Here is a 16,932-nt window from a genome sequence, read left to right on the forward strand (position 1 = left end):
TTGCACAAAGTCACATCCTCTTCTATCTCTTCTTTTTCTCTTTTCAACACAAAACCCTTTTCATACCCTTTTTTTCTTTTTGTTTCCTCTTTCATAGCCACCCTCAACTTATGAATTTTACATTAGTTGAGGTGCACAATATCCGATGTCGGACCAGGGCCAAGATTGAGGTTACTTTTTGCATTAACCACCCTCAACTTAGGCTTTTGGCCTAAATCAAGGTGCACATGTACAAGGAGGGACTGGGGCCAAAACACTTATTTTAGGGAAGGTGAGTTAGGTGAATCGAAAGAAATGGTCTATTTTAGGCTCAAATTTTTGGATCAGAGGGAACATTGATTTCATTTGGTTGGATCCTTTTAGGCTTAAGTGGCTAATTTGAACAAGGGCCTATGATCACTTCCCAACTTCTAGCCTAGTTCATCTTAGCAGGACCAACGGGGCAATATCTAGATTGGCACAACTGTCTGAACATTCAACTTTTCTCACACACTCTTGGCACATTGTTTCATTATTAGATTATTAGATTACCCACTTCAAGTTTTAGCTTAAGTCATGAGGTCAACTCGGTTCTTCTCATGACACATTGAGATCCAACACATTCAACTCATCAAGACTATATATTTAGCACAATTCAACATTATTGGATAGGGATCATTTTTCTCATGCTTTTCATGCCATCAGGCTTTAATTTATCTACTTACTCCTACACATAAATTCCTAAAACATGCTGGTTCAACATAAATTAAAACAGTCTCTTGGGGGAAAAGAACACAGGCAAGAAAACCCCAAGAGATGATTATGAGTTGGGTTACTCAGATTTCACCCTATCACTCACAATCCATTTACCTCACCCCCAACAAAATAATGTGCGATTGTCCCCAATGCATAAAAAAAAATACAAAGCAAAGGATCGGGTGAAGCAAACCTGTGGCGCATATGCACCGAAGACCACTCAAGCAACGGGTGGGTCCAGTTTCCCGGAGCCCGCTAGATCAACACTCGGAATGCTATCTATAGCGCTCCCATAAACCCTCTTAGCACCATCAGTAGTGCTATCATCAATTCTCACCGCACCATTAGTAGTGCTTACGCTGCTAGATGCACCAACACCAATTCTTCTAACCCGCTGCTATCGCATCTCCTCATCAACTATGGACGCCCTTTGGGCCGCTTCAGTTTGCTGGCGCTCCCTCTTACTCGCTCTGCCAGGCTCAACATAATCATAAGTACGACAAGAGCGGGGACATTTCCCAGCAGTACGGGAAAAATCTGGCGGTGGCATACCATCTCCAAATAAAGCACTCATCACCACATCAACCGGTGTCGTAGGTGTAGACTCAGGCTCAGTATCTGGGGAGTGAGAAGTACAACAATATCAACACAGAGGCTCTCTATCTCCTTCTTGAGAGTGGTCACCTCAACAGTCGGGGCCGATCTATCTAGGACTCTCAACTCAAAGGCATCCAGGAGCTTATAAACAATCTGGACCTTCTGGTCCTTTATGTGCGCCATCCGCTGCTCAACCCTAACCTCAGACTCCTCTATAGCGCGCTGCATCCATAGCCTCACATGCTGAAGTAAAGTGGCAATCTGTGCCTCTAGCCTCTAGACTTGGACTAGAGGGATGGCAGTGGAACCAGACGAATTATAGGTGGCTCTGGACGAGCTAGGGACCTGGCTAGCGACCGGAGATGGATGAGTCTAGGCATCTTCTGTAGTGGGTGGAGGGGCAGTGTCATCATCTTGCATCTGCTCAACATCCGCTACGAGATCATCGCCTAACGATGGCACCTCAACCTGTGGCTCCTTGCGAGCTGTAGCTATAGTGACCTCATCCCAAATAAGGCATATATCCAAAGTCTTGGTTGCGTGAAATAGCCGGTCACAGTGCCAAAAAGGTACACTAGAGTCCCTGCAAAGCTGGAAGATGAGGCAAGGAAAAGGCAGAGTGGTGGTGGCCTTGAAGGCCCTCTCATGGATCTCATCGATCAGTATGCGGACAAAATCAACCTCAAGTCCCGCCACCATGGCTGCAACTATCACCGCTCGATCCCATGTGACAACATTATCTGCCTGAGTCAGGGATACACGGTTACGCACTAGCAACCAGAAAAAGTTAAGGGCAAAGGTCATAGTCGGCTTCTTAATATCCAAACTCGGGGTCCGAATCCACTAGACACGCTCTCCATCAGTAGAAAGATTTCATTCTAGGCACCTAATAAGTGACTCCCGCTGATCGACATTCTTTCGAAATGCCCCACTCCGGATGATGTCCATGAGATAGTCTAGCTCTGCTGTATTGATGGGTAGAGTTTGATCCGGGCCATAGATGAATATGTGGAGAGTGGTCTCGGAGATATCCACGAAGAAGCCCCGAACTAGTGTAGCCACAAGTGGAGGCTGAGCTATAGGCTTGGCCCTCTTGGAGATGGACCCTCTAATAGTGGTGGCATATATAACGTAGAACTCCCTGACGATCTCCTCACTGTACGTGCCTAGGGGCCGGGCCATCCACTCGCACCTGTGTTTACGAAAGAGCCCCTAAATGACTGGAGTAGTGTGCAGGCTACCTGTGAGCGCCCGACTCTCCTCGGTGAATAGTCGGGCCATCTTCTCCTTCTGATTCAGCATGCGGGAGTCTCTGTATATCTGCTACTGGCCACTCACACACCATCGATTGAGCTCCTCAGGAACTGGTGCAGGATCGGTATTAGGGGGAATTGGAATGTCACCTGCACTATTAGCCTCAGAGGATGAGACAATGATGCCATTAGAACTGGAGCCAGAGACGGAGCCGGAGCCGGACTCAGAGCCAACTGGTGAACGATCAGTGTGGCCCCCTCATCAGACTGGGGCAGTGACCACGTCGGGAATTACCAGCTGAGCTCGGTGCCTCGTAGTGCGAGGAGCAGTATGGAAGGTCCGGGTGTTGAGAGGAACATAGTCAGATTCCTCATCGATCAGCCGCAATGAAGGTGCCACAAATTTTAATTTGCCCTTTGCAGTGTAAGTCGGAGCTTGCTTGTGGGACATAGTACCTGTAGAAGCTTAGTTACTACCAAAACAAGCAAGTAATATACTCACAAAATTTTTATAACAATCAACCAACCAAAACCAAAACTGAAACTTTTTTTAGGCAGTAGCTGAACTGCCTACCTACGGTGGGTACCTACAGTCCGTAGGTCAGAGTTTCCACAAGTTGGGTCTCTGATGTGAGCCACGGTGCAAAATGGTCCGTCGATGGAATGACAGACCGTAGTCCACCTCCGTGGTTCTATACTTGGTGATTATTTCATGTGCAACAGACCCACAGACCCGACCTACAGTCCATAGGTTGACTTACGGTCCGTGGTTAGGTCTGATGGGTTAGGTCTGTGCCAGGTTTTAGACATGCTTCTCATTATACTCATTATTTCCACCAATCAATTAAACAACCTAAGTCTAATTATGCATTTCAACACAATATATGGTAGTTCGTCATCGTTAGGGTTCCTTTAACATACAATATGACTTATTAACATACCGAAACTAGAAACCCTAAGTCAAAATTGTCATTTAGACTATTTATCGTGAGTTATTTGATTAAAAAGAACAACACAATCACATTCTATCATCCCAAGGGTGGTTCTAGCATACAAATCATTGTTTACACATAAAAGTTACCACTCAAGGTCAAGATCCACTTCGGGACTTCATAATACCACCATGAACAGTGAATTCAAAGTCAAGGTGAAGTTGTTTACCTTACAAGTAATGGAAATGGGTGATTGTGTGATGCAATAAACTCCTTAGACCCTTTGACAAGCCTTTGACACCGAACCCGGATCGAGAACTCTTTGTGAAGAGGAAATGAGGTGATTTTGGAAGAGAAAAAAGAGAATTATGGAAGATGAGAGTGTTTTGTGGGATTTGAGAGTGATATGGGAAATTAATATGAGAGTTTTGGGATTTGGAGGGGTTAGAAATGGTTAGGAGGGAATTTGGGTAGTGGGGGATGAATTTAAAATGAGGGGGTTTTTATTAAAAAGGGTCCGGGTCGGGTTAGCAGAACCCTAGGTTTGGACCCACGAAACCTTGTCTACGGGCCGTGGGTCGACTTACGGACCGTAGGTGACTCAGACACTTAGAATTTTGGAGGACTTACCTGGGGGTTTACGAACACCATTCACGATCCGTGGATGGTCCTACAGACCGTCGATGGGGGCCGTAGACCTCTGCACAACCTATTTTCTACAGATTCGGTTGTTCTTCCTTGCACATGTAGCAGCCATGAGGTCTTTCTCTTTACATTTTCTGGACACTTTTTAGACACGGACCCTATTCTATATCTAGCCAACACTAATACAAAAATAAACACCTATCTAAAGAATTACAGAAATTAAAATAAAAGAAGAAAACTCCTAAATTGAAAAGAAAAACCTATGGTTGGCTAGATTGTACATCTTGGGTTTCCTCCCAAGCAGCACTTGATTTAACATCGCGGCACGACACATGCCCCTTGATTACTCAGACTTCATCAAGATAATAGGCCTCAATCACTTCTTGCACACTCTCCTCTTTCTCCATATAGACCTTGATCCTTTACCCGTTCACCTTAAACCTTGTTCCCTGCTTGTTCTCGAGTTCGACCGCTCCATGTGGGAACACTTGAGTGACTATGAATGGCCCGGTCCACTTGGACTTGAGCTTGCCAGGAAACAAACACAACCTTGAGTTGAATAGAAGCACCAGATCACCCACGGAAAATTCACGCTTTTCAATCTTGTGATCATGATACTTCTTCATCTTCTCCTTGTACAAGGCAAAACTTTCATAAGCTTTTAGTCGAAACTCATCAAGCTCATTCATGTCATTCACTCTTTGACTCGATGCGGCATCCCAATCCAAATTCAATTTCTTTAGCGTCTACATAGCCTTATGCTCTAGCTCTACCGGCAAATGGTTCCCATATACAAGTTGGTAGGGGGGAATACCTATGAGAGTCTTGAATGCTGTGCAATAGGCCCACAGAGAATCATCAAGCCTCCTTGACCAAACAGTTCTATTTGCATTCACATTCTTAGCACGGATTTGCTTTATCTCTTTGTTGGACACTTCAACTTTCCCACTAGACTGCGGATGGTAAGCAGTGACTACATTGTGATAGACTCCATATTTCTCTAGCAACGCCGTGAACAACTTATTACAAAAGTGGGAACCTTCATCGCTGATAATCGCATTAGGCGTACCAAATTTGGAGAAGATACTCTTTTTTAGGAATGCGGTGACACTTTTCCCTTCATTGTTTGAAAGCGCAATTGCGTCCACCTATTTCGACACATAGTCAACGGACAAGAATATACTTCATCCCATGTGAACTCACAAATGGACCTATAAAATCAATTCGCCATACATCAAACAACTTAATCACCAACATCAGATTCATAGGTAGCTCTTGCTCCTTTGAAATTCCTCTTTCTCTTTGGCAACGATCACAAGACTTGGCGAAATCATGAGCATCTTGGTGGATGGTAGGCCAGTAATACCCATTCTGCAAAATTTTATAAGCAGTCTGAATACCACTATGATGCCCACCAACAAGCAAACAATGACACACCTCTAGTATACTCATCATCTCAACCTCGGGCACACAACGACGACGAATAATCCCATCAGCACAAATACAGAACATGTAAGGCTCATCCCAAAAGAACTTTTGATATCATGAAAAAAAATTATTTTGTGAAAAGACAAATCTGATGGAACCAGATCACTTGCCAAGTAGTTAGCAAAGTCTGCGAACCAAGGAATCAGATTATGAGAAGCAACCAATACCTGTTCGTCTGGAAAAACATCTTTAATTTCAGCCCCATCTCCTAGCTTGAGCATATCTTCCTCCTCTAATCTGGACAAGTGATTGATAACTTGATTTTCTTTCCCCTTTCAATCTTTCACCTCAAAATCGAACTCTTGCAGCAATAATACCCATATCAACCTCGATTTTGCATCTTTCTTAGCCATCAGATACCTCAATGCAGAACGGTCAGTATCCACTATGACCTTAGTACGAAAGCAAGTAGGATCGAAATTTATCGAAGGCGAAAACCACAACAAGGAGTTCCTGTTCAGTCACTGTATGGTTCTTTTGAGCCACATTTAGAGCTTTGCTGGCATAGTAAATAGGATGAAGAATCTTCTCTCGCCTCTGTCCCAATACCACACCAAGCGCCACTCCACTCACATAAGATATTACTTCAAACAGTTGCCTCTAATTCGGTGAAATAATGATAGGTGCGGAAACTAGCTTTTCTTTCAACTCTCCAAATGCACTCAGACAAGCATCATCAAAATCAAACTTACACTCCTTTTCGAGAAATTTGCACAATGGGTGTGCAATTTTGGAGAAATCCTTGATGAACCTTCTATAAAAGCCTGCATGCCCAAGAAAACTTCTAACACCTTTAACAAAGATAGGTGGTGGAAGTTTTTCTATTACCTTGAATTTTGCTCTATCAACCTCATACCCTTCTTAGAAATCTGATGACCCAGAACGATCCCCTCTTTGACCATGAAGTGGTACTTCTCCCAATTGTGTACAAGATTGCACTCTTCACACCGTTTAAGTACCTCAGCCAAATGATCCAAACAAACATCAAATGAGTCATCTATTACAGAGAAATCATCCATAAATACCTCAATAGTGTCCTCCACCATATCAGAAAATATCAACATCTTGCAACGCTGGAAGGTCGCTGGAGCATTACACAACCTAAATGGCATCAGTTTGAAGGCGAAAGTCCCATAAGGGCAGGTGAATGTGGTCTTCTCTTGGTCTTCCGGAGCTATGTAGATCTGATTGTAGCCCGAATAACTATCAAGAAAGTAATACCAACCCTTACCAGCAAGGCGGTCCAACATCTGATCCATGAACGACATAGGGAGGTGATACTTTTCTGTCCAAGCATTCAATTTCTGGTAGTCCATGCGTACTCTCCATCCAGTAACTAGCCGTATTGGAACAAGCTCATTTTTCTCATTAGGAACCATGGTAGTCCCACATTTTTTAGGAGAACACTGAACAAGACAAACCCAACTACTATCTACAATGGGATATATGACTCCAACATCCAACCACTTGATGATTTCCTTTTTCACTACCTCTTGCATAGGTGGATTTAGTCTCCTTTGGTGCTCGATACTAGGCTTGTGATCCGGCATGCGTTAGAATTTATGAGAACAAATGCCAGGAGGAATCCCAATAATGTCCGCAATAGTCGACCCAATAGCCCGCTTGAACCTCTTCAACACAGAAACCAAAGCCTCAACTTCTTCCGTATTCAAATTGGGCCGCAGTGATGACTGGTAAAGTACAATCTCTCCCCAAGAATACATACCTCAAATGTGATGGTAGAGCCTTAAGCTCTAATTTTGGAGCCTCTTCAACAGACGGTTTTGTGGGTGGAGAGTCACAATTCTTCATATCTAACTCCAATTTCTTTGGTTTGGAACGAAATTCGAACCTATCAAGTGTGGCAACTTAGTCATCATAATCCGCAATACCATCACCCTCAAAATTCATCATTACCGCTGCAAGTGCATTGACACCCAACCGCTTTTCAATAGACACATCAGAACCTCGCTCCACAATATGATTCACCACTAATAGTGACTTGAGATCCCTTTCCTGCTTCATGGACCTACATATATTAAAAGTTACCTCTTCACTATTCAATCGAAACTTCATCTTCCCTTTCTCCATATCGACCAAGGCGTGCCCAGTAGCAAGGAATAGACTCCCTAGGATGATGAGAACTTCAAAATCAACCTCACAATCAAGTATCACAAAATCCACCGGAAAAATAAATGACTCCACTTTCACAAGTACGTCTTGGAGAAAACCAATGGGCCTCTTCACAATTCTATCGGTCATGAGTAATCACATCGCAGTCGGTTTTGGAGCCCCTAAACCCAACTTCTTGTAAATAAACAATGACATCAGATTAATACTCGCACCCAAATAACATAACGGCTTCACAAAATGCAATAACCCAATGGTTTAAGGAATAGTGAAAGCATCAGAATCCTCTTTCTTCTGCAGAAACGACCGAGTAGAAATAGCACTACAATGTTGCAACCTATAATCTTCAAAATTGATGACCCTCTTCTTAGTCAGCAAATCTTTTATAAATTTCACATACCTAAGCATTTTCTCCAAAGCCTCTATCAACAGAACATTGATGGAAAGCTATTTCAACATAGTAATAAATCAGCGGTATTTCCCTTCTTCATTCTTCTTTACCAACCTCTGTGGGAATAAAGGTGGAGGTCTAGGCATGGGGACAACTTTTTGGGTTATCTCCGCTTCCTTCTCTGTAGCATTCTTGGACTCTCTGGTAACCTCAATCTCATCATCATCTTTTTCAACCATAATTTCAACCTCAAACGACATAGGTGGGTCAATGGTCTGCTTACCCCCTTGAGTAGTGACTGCCATACAACGCCCATCATTTTTCAGATTCTGGATGGTATAGCTAGAAAGTGTGCCAGTCTGTTGTGGGTTTACTGTAGTGGACAACTTATTCATTTGCTGCTCAAGTTGCTTGATCGACACTACATGTGCATCAACTTTTTGACCAATTCCAGACAAGTTGTTTCGCATCTCCTTGACATTCTCATCAGTTGTATCAAACCTCTTCATCATCTTTTGCATCATATCCTCAATACGTGACATGCTACCCTTAGCTTCCCTATTGCTAGATTCCCTATTTGCAGAAAAAACATAAGGCCCAACCCTATCGTTTCTATTTCCATAGTTGTTCCGGTTGTAGGTGTTATCGCGATTGTAGTTCCCATCCCGAACATACTGACCCTCTCGATTGTAGTTACCATAGTTACGACCTTGATTTCCTTGACCTTGGTGCCAATTATCCGAATTGGAACCTTGGGCGTTGGCTCGGAAACCCCCCGTCTGATCATTCACCAAATAAGCATCCTTTTCATAGTAGCATTCCTCAACTGGTGGTGGTGGAGTTCTAGTCAAATAATTTACCGCATTTACCTTTTCTGCACCTTCGCTCACATGCTTCAACACCAACCCAAGTTCTATCCTCATCTGAGCCATCTCCCCATGAATGTCATCGACAGATTGACTAGGTGCAGCTTGAACTGCAAAAGTGTTTCTTTTGGTGTCTGACTTTCTAGTGCTCCATGCTTTATTATTTCGGGAAATCTTCTCCAATTTCTCAGCAATCTCCTCAAAAGTACACTTACCATATGATCCTCCAGCGATAGTATCCAGCACAGCCTTACCATTGTCATCTTGCCTCTGTAGAAATACTTCTTCAGTGACTCATCATCAATGCGGTGATTTGGAACACTACGTATAAATGCAGTGAACTTATCCCACGAACTACTCACAGACTCTCCAGGTAGTGCTATAAAGTTATTCAGTTTGTCCTTGTTATTCAACTTCTTGGACAACGGAAAATACTTTGCCATGAACACCTTGTGCAATTGGTCCCAAGTGTGAATCGAGTTATACGGAAGCTCAGAAAACCAGGTCGCAACATCTTTGGTCAATGATAAAGGGAAAACTCTCAACCCTATTACATTCATATCCAACTCTAGTTGCCTTACACAACTCTTGCAGATACTTCTCAACTTGGCCATGTGCCCATGTGGATCTTCCGAAGCCATACGAAAAAACAACCCCCTCGCAGTAAGCATCTGCATCAGACTGCTTGTCACCACAAATGTATTCCCTAGCGGTTGTGGAGGGAGAACAATGGATCCTTCAGATTCAACGGTATTAAAGTAGACCCTGTAATTATCACGCAATATTGGTTCAGGTAGATTCTGCACCCTCAATGCATCTCTAAGTAGATTATCACCTTGAACCTGAGCATTCTCATTATTCAATTGTTCCTCAGGATCCTCTATGACTGGATTATTATGGACCCCTTGATTATTCATCTTTCTCAAAGTTTTGCTCAACTTTGGATCTTATGGGGTCAAAGGTTCGCCTCGACTCCGTGTACTTGGCATACACTTAAGTGAAAACCTGAAGAAAACAAAAACAAAAGAAAACATAAAATTAGGAAATAATTGACTAAAGATGTAGTTATACTTAATCCAAAAGCCTTATTCCCTGGCAGCGGCGCCAAAATTAGATACGCTCAAATTACACTTCCCTAAGAAGTATAAGCGATTGTTATCAAGTAAAGAACCCAACTTGAAGGTTGGGGTATATTCCACGAGAAATATAGTTTAGACTTAAGCTTAACTCACAATTATATTCATTTAGTCAACTTATTTCCGAGACAAGTAAGTAAAGGGAGGGGGGGGGGGGTTGTGAAACAAATAACTGATTGTAGTTAAGTAGTAAGTGAGCAAGATTCAAACTTTGTTGTTATCAGTGAGAGAGAAAAACTAGGGTGTATGTGTACCCAATAAGCTCTTAACATGGTAATCCTAATAATAGTAATCATTTCCTAGTGTATCACATGCAAAGTTGGTAAGCTAGGTATCCCTAAGTGATTGGTCCTCCAAATAGGGAATTTCACCTGCACCTTGGTCCGACTATGTATGTATAATTTACTAACCCTTACCTTTACCTCAGATTAGACATCACATCAATGTATGGCTTCGTTTTCACCCTCGCACCAATTGACATTAGACTATTAGATAGTATCACAATAAATCTTTGTTGATAATTATTTTCTTATTAACTACCTCCTTGGTCCGGCAAGTAGCAGCAAGGCGAGTTCTAACGTTGGCCACCGTTAAAAAGACTTCTAAGCGAAAGAATTACCAATACATGCATCAACACTATTCAAGAATTACTTAGTTATTATTGATACATTGTTAATTGCTCATGGTTCCCACAACCATAGTTGTGGATTTAGTTACTCATGCTTGAAAGAACACAATTCATATTTTTAGAACAAGTTCATGAACTTTCTCGGATAAGTACATAGACTTTCCTTTAGCTTAGGAATAACTGACATCTTTTGGGTTATTGTTTTAGCTTAATAGTTTGAAAATACATGATAGGGAGAAATTAAATCCATATTCAAAAGAACTAAGCATGTCCACGCGTCATGTACTACCAATTCAACAACATAAGATCGATGTAATCGATCTACCACTAAGAACCATCTAGAGGTGTAGGAATATGTACAGACTTATGAGAAGATTCACAAAGAAAATTCAAATCCAAAATAAGGTACATACTTACGTAAAATGAAGTAGATCCACACTCAAAACAAAACTTTAGTCAATGGAGAGCATATTGAATGATACCTTGAACAACCTTAGTTACCCCAATGCAATTAGTTATTTACTACTGTAATATTCCAATCACCACTGTATTGGTGTATGGTCTATATAGTGATTCATAATTACTTTGCATATGTCTCTATAGATGTCCTCATATAGCTTCATACACGTATCCCTTCAAAAATCCTTTAACTACAGAATCCTTCTCCCCTCTTACTTACAATTAATATTACTGATCCCCAATTCAATATCTGAAAGGCTCCTTACAATATGAAGTTATCACTATTTATTATTAACCCTCCATTTAAATGTCCTTGCTGACCGATACTCGATTTAGCCTTTATAATCTCTTAATGTATTAGACTTAACTCACCCTATAACTCTATCAAATGAATATCAACATGACCATAGTTCCATCCAACTTGAACTATTCAAATTATGTTCCGTATACCTCCACTCCAAAGGATAAAAAGGAAATCTGTCATACAAATCTTATAACAAGTCATACCCTCTCAAACGTCATTAGAAGTGATCACATTTTATGTCTTTTAATTCTTCAACTTCTCCTCATAGACTTACCATAATCACTATCCTTTTATTTTTTTTCCTAATCTTACACTTCTCTTAGAGACATCAACATTAGACGATTTCATTACTGAATTATTCACTTATCATAAGCACGGGTCATAAAACAATCCCATTAAATTCAAATGAAGTTCAAGTGTCCTCGTCTAAATTACACCTCGAGCAAACCATTCTTACTATTTCTAACCTCGTCAATTTCATTCTTTAGAATAAAAAAGCTCATTACCGAGTTATTTTGCTAACCACCTAACATCCATACTAAACCGCACAATGTCATCCCATTTTACAAGGGTTAAATTTGAGAATGTTTCCTCACCATTGGTGAGAGAATGGAACAAAAATTTGACCTTAAAACATATGCACGATAATGAATAAAGAATACAAGTTTCCTAAAGTCCTATAGCCTCTCGAAGATAAATAACAGACCTCTCTGCACCAATCCGCAGGATTCTACTGATACGCTCAAATTACACTTCCCTAAAGAAGTATAAGCGATTGTTATCAAGTAAAGAACCCAACTTAGAGGTTGGGGTCGATTCCACGAGGAATTTGACTTAGACTTAAACTTAACTCATAATTATATTCGTTTAGTCAACTTATTTCTGAGACAAGTAAGTATGGGGGGGGGGGGGGGGGTTGGTGAAACAAATAACTGATTGTTGTTAACAAGTGCAAGCGAGCATGATTCGAACTTTATTGTTATCAATGAGGCAGAAAAACTAGGGTGTATGTGTTCCCCATAAGCTCTTAGCGCGTTAATCCTAATAATAGTAATCCTTTCCTAGTGTATCACATGCAAAGTTAGTAAGCTAGGTATCCCTAAGTGAATGGTCCTCCTAATAGGAAATTTCACCCCGCACCTCGGTCTAGAGACGTATGTATAATTTACTAACCATTACCTTTACCTCATATTAGACATCTTATCAATCTATGACTTAGTTTTCACCCTCGCACCAATTGTCATTAGAATATTAGATAGTATAACACTAAATCTCTGTTGATAATTCTTTTCTTATTAACTACCTCCTTGGTCTGGAAAGTAGCAACAAGGCGAGTTCTAATGTTGGCTACCGTTAAAAAGACTTCTAAGCAAAAGAATTACCAATACATGCATCAACACTATTCAATATTTACTTAGTTATTATTCATACGTTGTTAATTGATCATGGTTCCCACAACCCTAGTTGTGGATTTAGTTACTCATGCTTGAAAGAACACAATTCATATTTTTAGAAGAAGAATTCATGAGCTTACGTATTAAGTAGAAGAAACCCGTAATCTCCAATTGAAATTCAAAGCAAAAATCTTATAAACCTAAATTAGGAAATCAAATTGCCAAAGTTTGCAAGTTAATCCCCAAGAAAATACCAAGAACTAACAGTATACAATGGTGTCTAACCCCAAAAAAATGAGGTTTACATACCGTATTTATAGAAAAACTTGTCCTAAAAAAATGAAATGAAATAAGGAAATAAAACTTCTGGATGCGGCTTCGATCGACGAGACTAACCTACGTACCATGGATCGACCTACGGTCTGTAGGTCCCTTTCGTAGCTTGATACTTTGAACTTTTACACAAAGGCTGGAACCTTCAGATATAAATTACAGATGTGCAGTATGGACCGTAGGTTGACCTACTGTTCGTGTGTCGACCTACCTTCTGTCACTCGCCTCTATAGTTCCACACTTAGTCAGACTTCCCTGATGGTCATTCCATGCCTACCCACGACAGACCGTGACTGGACCTACGGTCCGTAGGTCACCTCCGTGGGTGGCTCCTTCTGCAGAATTTCAGTTGTCATCTCTGTCGACCTCGTCCAAGTCTATTTCCTGCAAATATAACACAATAAACATTAGTTCTAATACAAAATGGCCCTAGACACACAAAAGTCTTAAGTGAAATGTATTAAAAATACTGTAAACTAACAATATATCATCTACTAGACTCAACTCTTATACTCGTGAGACTGATTAACCTTGCGCTTTGATACCAAGTTGTCACTACCTAAAATCACAAGTTAACCCAATAAGTTATACAATTCAACTTAAAATATGGAAAAATAAATAGCATGAAATATCTTAAATACTAAGTCTTTTAAATAAAATATGGAAATTATGAAATACCACTCCAAGATTTAGTGTCATAAGTACATGAGCTTCTAAACTCAAATGCAAGTTTGGAACTAAATGACAACCCTAGACGTAAGAAATGTTCAGTCTGATTAATAAAATAAAATTATATCTAAATACATAGAGGGAGGTGTTGACCATGAAACAACCAAGCAGCTCACCACAACTCCAAGATAACTTAAGCTCAACTCTGAAAGATCCATAAAATGCATTTGAATTCAAAATCCAACCACAAAAGAGTGCAACAAGTGTAGTATAAGTACAAAACCATATGTACCTAGTATGTCTCATAGACCGACAACACCGAAGTAGTGACATGAGTATATAAGAAAATCATCCTTTAATTTTACAAGTTTACATTACACTTATCAGTCAAGATTCATCAATTGGGATAATCAATTTCATGTAATGTCACGCCCTAAACTCAAGGGGCGCAACTGGCTCCTAATGCCAAAACTCAGGCCCGAGCTGACCCTGCTGAACCATTTGCTACTAGCTCATGGCAGTCACATGTAATCAAGAAAACAAACAAGTATATCTTTGCTTAAAATTAAGCCCTCGGCCGGCAAGGCCCCTGTCAGTAGATCTATAAAAGAAACAATTACTCCCAAGAGTTCATATAAAGAAATAGCCAACTAGCACAGAAGTCCTAATTGGGCCATTGAGGCCACCATGATCTCTATACCGAAATTGAAAGAAGGTATATATCAAGACAATACATCAAACAGCTAACAAGCTTTAGCAAACCAACAAACTAGGCCAACATGGCCATAATGTAGCTATACACCCCATACACTAGTCTGCAAGCCTCTAAGAGAAGTAAATATTGGCGGGACAGGGCCCCAGCTTACCCATAAAATATATACAACAAAAGCTAACAAACCTCCCAACTTTGACAGCTCCGGAGAAAAGGGGCTAGCTAACCAAATAGAAGTCAATCCTATTGCTGAGGAGGTCTATTGGGACCTGCAGTCATGAATGCAGTACCCCCCAGGCAATGGAGCATCACTACGAAATAATGTACCGTGTATGAAAGGAAATAGACTATAAGCAGGTATCCTAATATACTGAAGTAATCTGATAAATAAATCAAGGATAAGATAAGTGTATTGACCTGCTCCTAAATCTAAACATATCAAAAATAATAAACAACAATCTAACCAAGCCCCCATCAGCACGACAGGTACAAACAACACACAAGACCACCTACCCAGGCCCCATAAGCCATAAGGTGCCAAACAGTCTATATATCCCTATCGATAGTCCCCTAGCCCCGTAGGCAGTCACATAGATCTCTTAGGCAATAATAATACCCCGTAGGCAACACATAGCTCTCTTAGGCATCAATATAGCTTATAGACAACTCATAGCCCTCTTAGGCAACAATATGGCCCTGTAGGCAGCACATAGCCTTCTTAGGCATCAATATAGCCCTTTAGGAAACTCATAACCCTTTTAGGCATCAATATAGCCCCGTAGGAAACTCATAGCCCTTCTAGGCATCAATATAGCCCCGTAGGCAGAACATAGCTCTTCTAGGCATAGATCACATTCCTGCAGCTAACCACAATATCCCCAAGGACAGCAATAACAATCCAATAGGCTAAAAGCGAGCAATTTAGCTATAAGCAACCTATGCGAATAGCCTCTAATTCGTGTTCAACATAGGGACGCTACTAACTGAATAAGAATCCCGACAAGGGAGGATTATATCCACTCGAGCAACCAACAATCAACAATAATGGCTACAAGTATAATAACGATAACAACCCAATTACATTGCTCCTAAGCTTTAAGGAAACATGTCGTAAGAAAGGAATAGCCTTAACATACCTTTTTCATTGAATTCATGTAGCCTAACGACTTTTACTTACAACCCAGTCGATACTACAACAAGGCAGGACCATAATCAACACACAAAAATAGAAGATACCACGATAATGCGATAAAAGATATGTATTTCCATCGCAAATTTTGCGGCTTATCAAAGTTAGAGTCGATGAAGAAGGGTCTTACCTTGATATTAAGTTCGTAATACACCTCAAAACCTTAAAATATGTCCAAACCCTTGATGTCCCAACACCAAAGTATGATATGACACGAAATTGATAAAATAAATTATACCATGATGACAACGCATAGAACAACTTTTGTCAAGGACTGAAGTTGAGAAAATATATAATTTGGTTGATCCTAGAAATGAGTTTTCTAAGTTTTTAGGTTCTTAACTAAAAAAATGAAGAAGAAGTCGAAGAAGAAGATATATAAAAAGTTCCACCGACCTAGGGCCCCACTTCACGTGCCTGCTTGCGCAGTCTCGCAAAATAGCGAACATCTCTCTATTCTGAAGTCGTATGAAGAAACATTTTAATGCATTGGAAACTAGACTCGTAGATCTTAGATTTGATAGGTCGTGAGCCCCATAAATTTTTATAGATTGGGAGAAAACCTCCGAGACATTTGACCCAACTTTCAGAGAAATCTTTAAAAAGGAACTTACGATAACTTTCGCCAACTTTTATTTTGCAACTTACCTAACTTCAAAAATTGAGATACAACCCTTGAACACTTAAAATATGACATACCACATCATTCTTAATTTATTACTCACCATCTTTGTCTTTCCACGAAGGTACGAGTTAATTTAGACGTTTCGAAAAGTCGGGGTGTTACATGTAATGTCCAACACCAATGACACACATAATCAAACAAGAATGAAGTATGTAATGAGATGCAACGCAATGCAACACAATGAAATGATATGCCTCAAATTCCAAGTACACTCTCAACCATATATACATGATACTTCTCGGAAATACATCGAGAGTTCATGACCATGGGGGACTCACTAGGTCCATATATCGATAGGGACGATCTCTACATGTCTGTATGGATGATCTATATGCACTATCATAAAATGAAACAATTCCCAGCATATACGATCTCCACGTGCCCAA

General features: G+C 40.6%; 1 protein-coding gene across 2 annotated transcripts in view; it reads left to right on the plus strand.

The window, feature by feature from the left end:
* The window catches only part of LOC125830655 (peptidyl-prolyl cis-trans isomerase FKBP15-1-like), a 1,183,135-nt gene that overhangs the window by 1,017,408 nt on the left and 148,795 nt on the right, over positions 1 to 16,932 (plus strand). The window contains exon 7 of one of the 2 annotated variants that reach the window (XM_049509830.1): positions 12,457 to 12,469. The exons of the other annotated variant lie outside the window; for it this stretch is intronic. The gene's annotated coding sequence lies outside the window, so the exon portion shown is untranslated. Of the gene's footprint in view, positions 1 to 12,456; positions 12,470 to 16,932 lie in introns of those variants that run through there. 2 annotated transcript variants of the gene reach the window in all.

This window comes from Solanum verrucosum, unplaced genomic scaffold (assembly GCF_900185275.1).
Source record: "Solanum verrucosum unplaced genomic scaffold, falcon-dt-bn FXZP01000297.1, whole genome shotgun sequence".
NCBI lineage: Eukaryota > Viridiplantae > Streptophyta > Magnoliopsida > Solanales > Solanaceae > Solanum > Solanum verrucosum.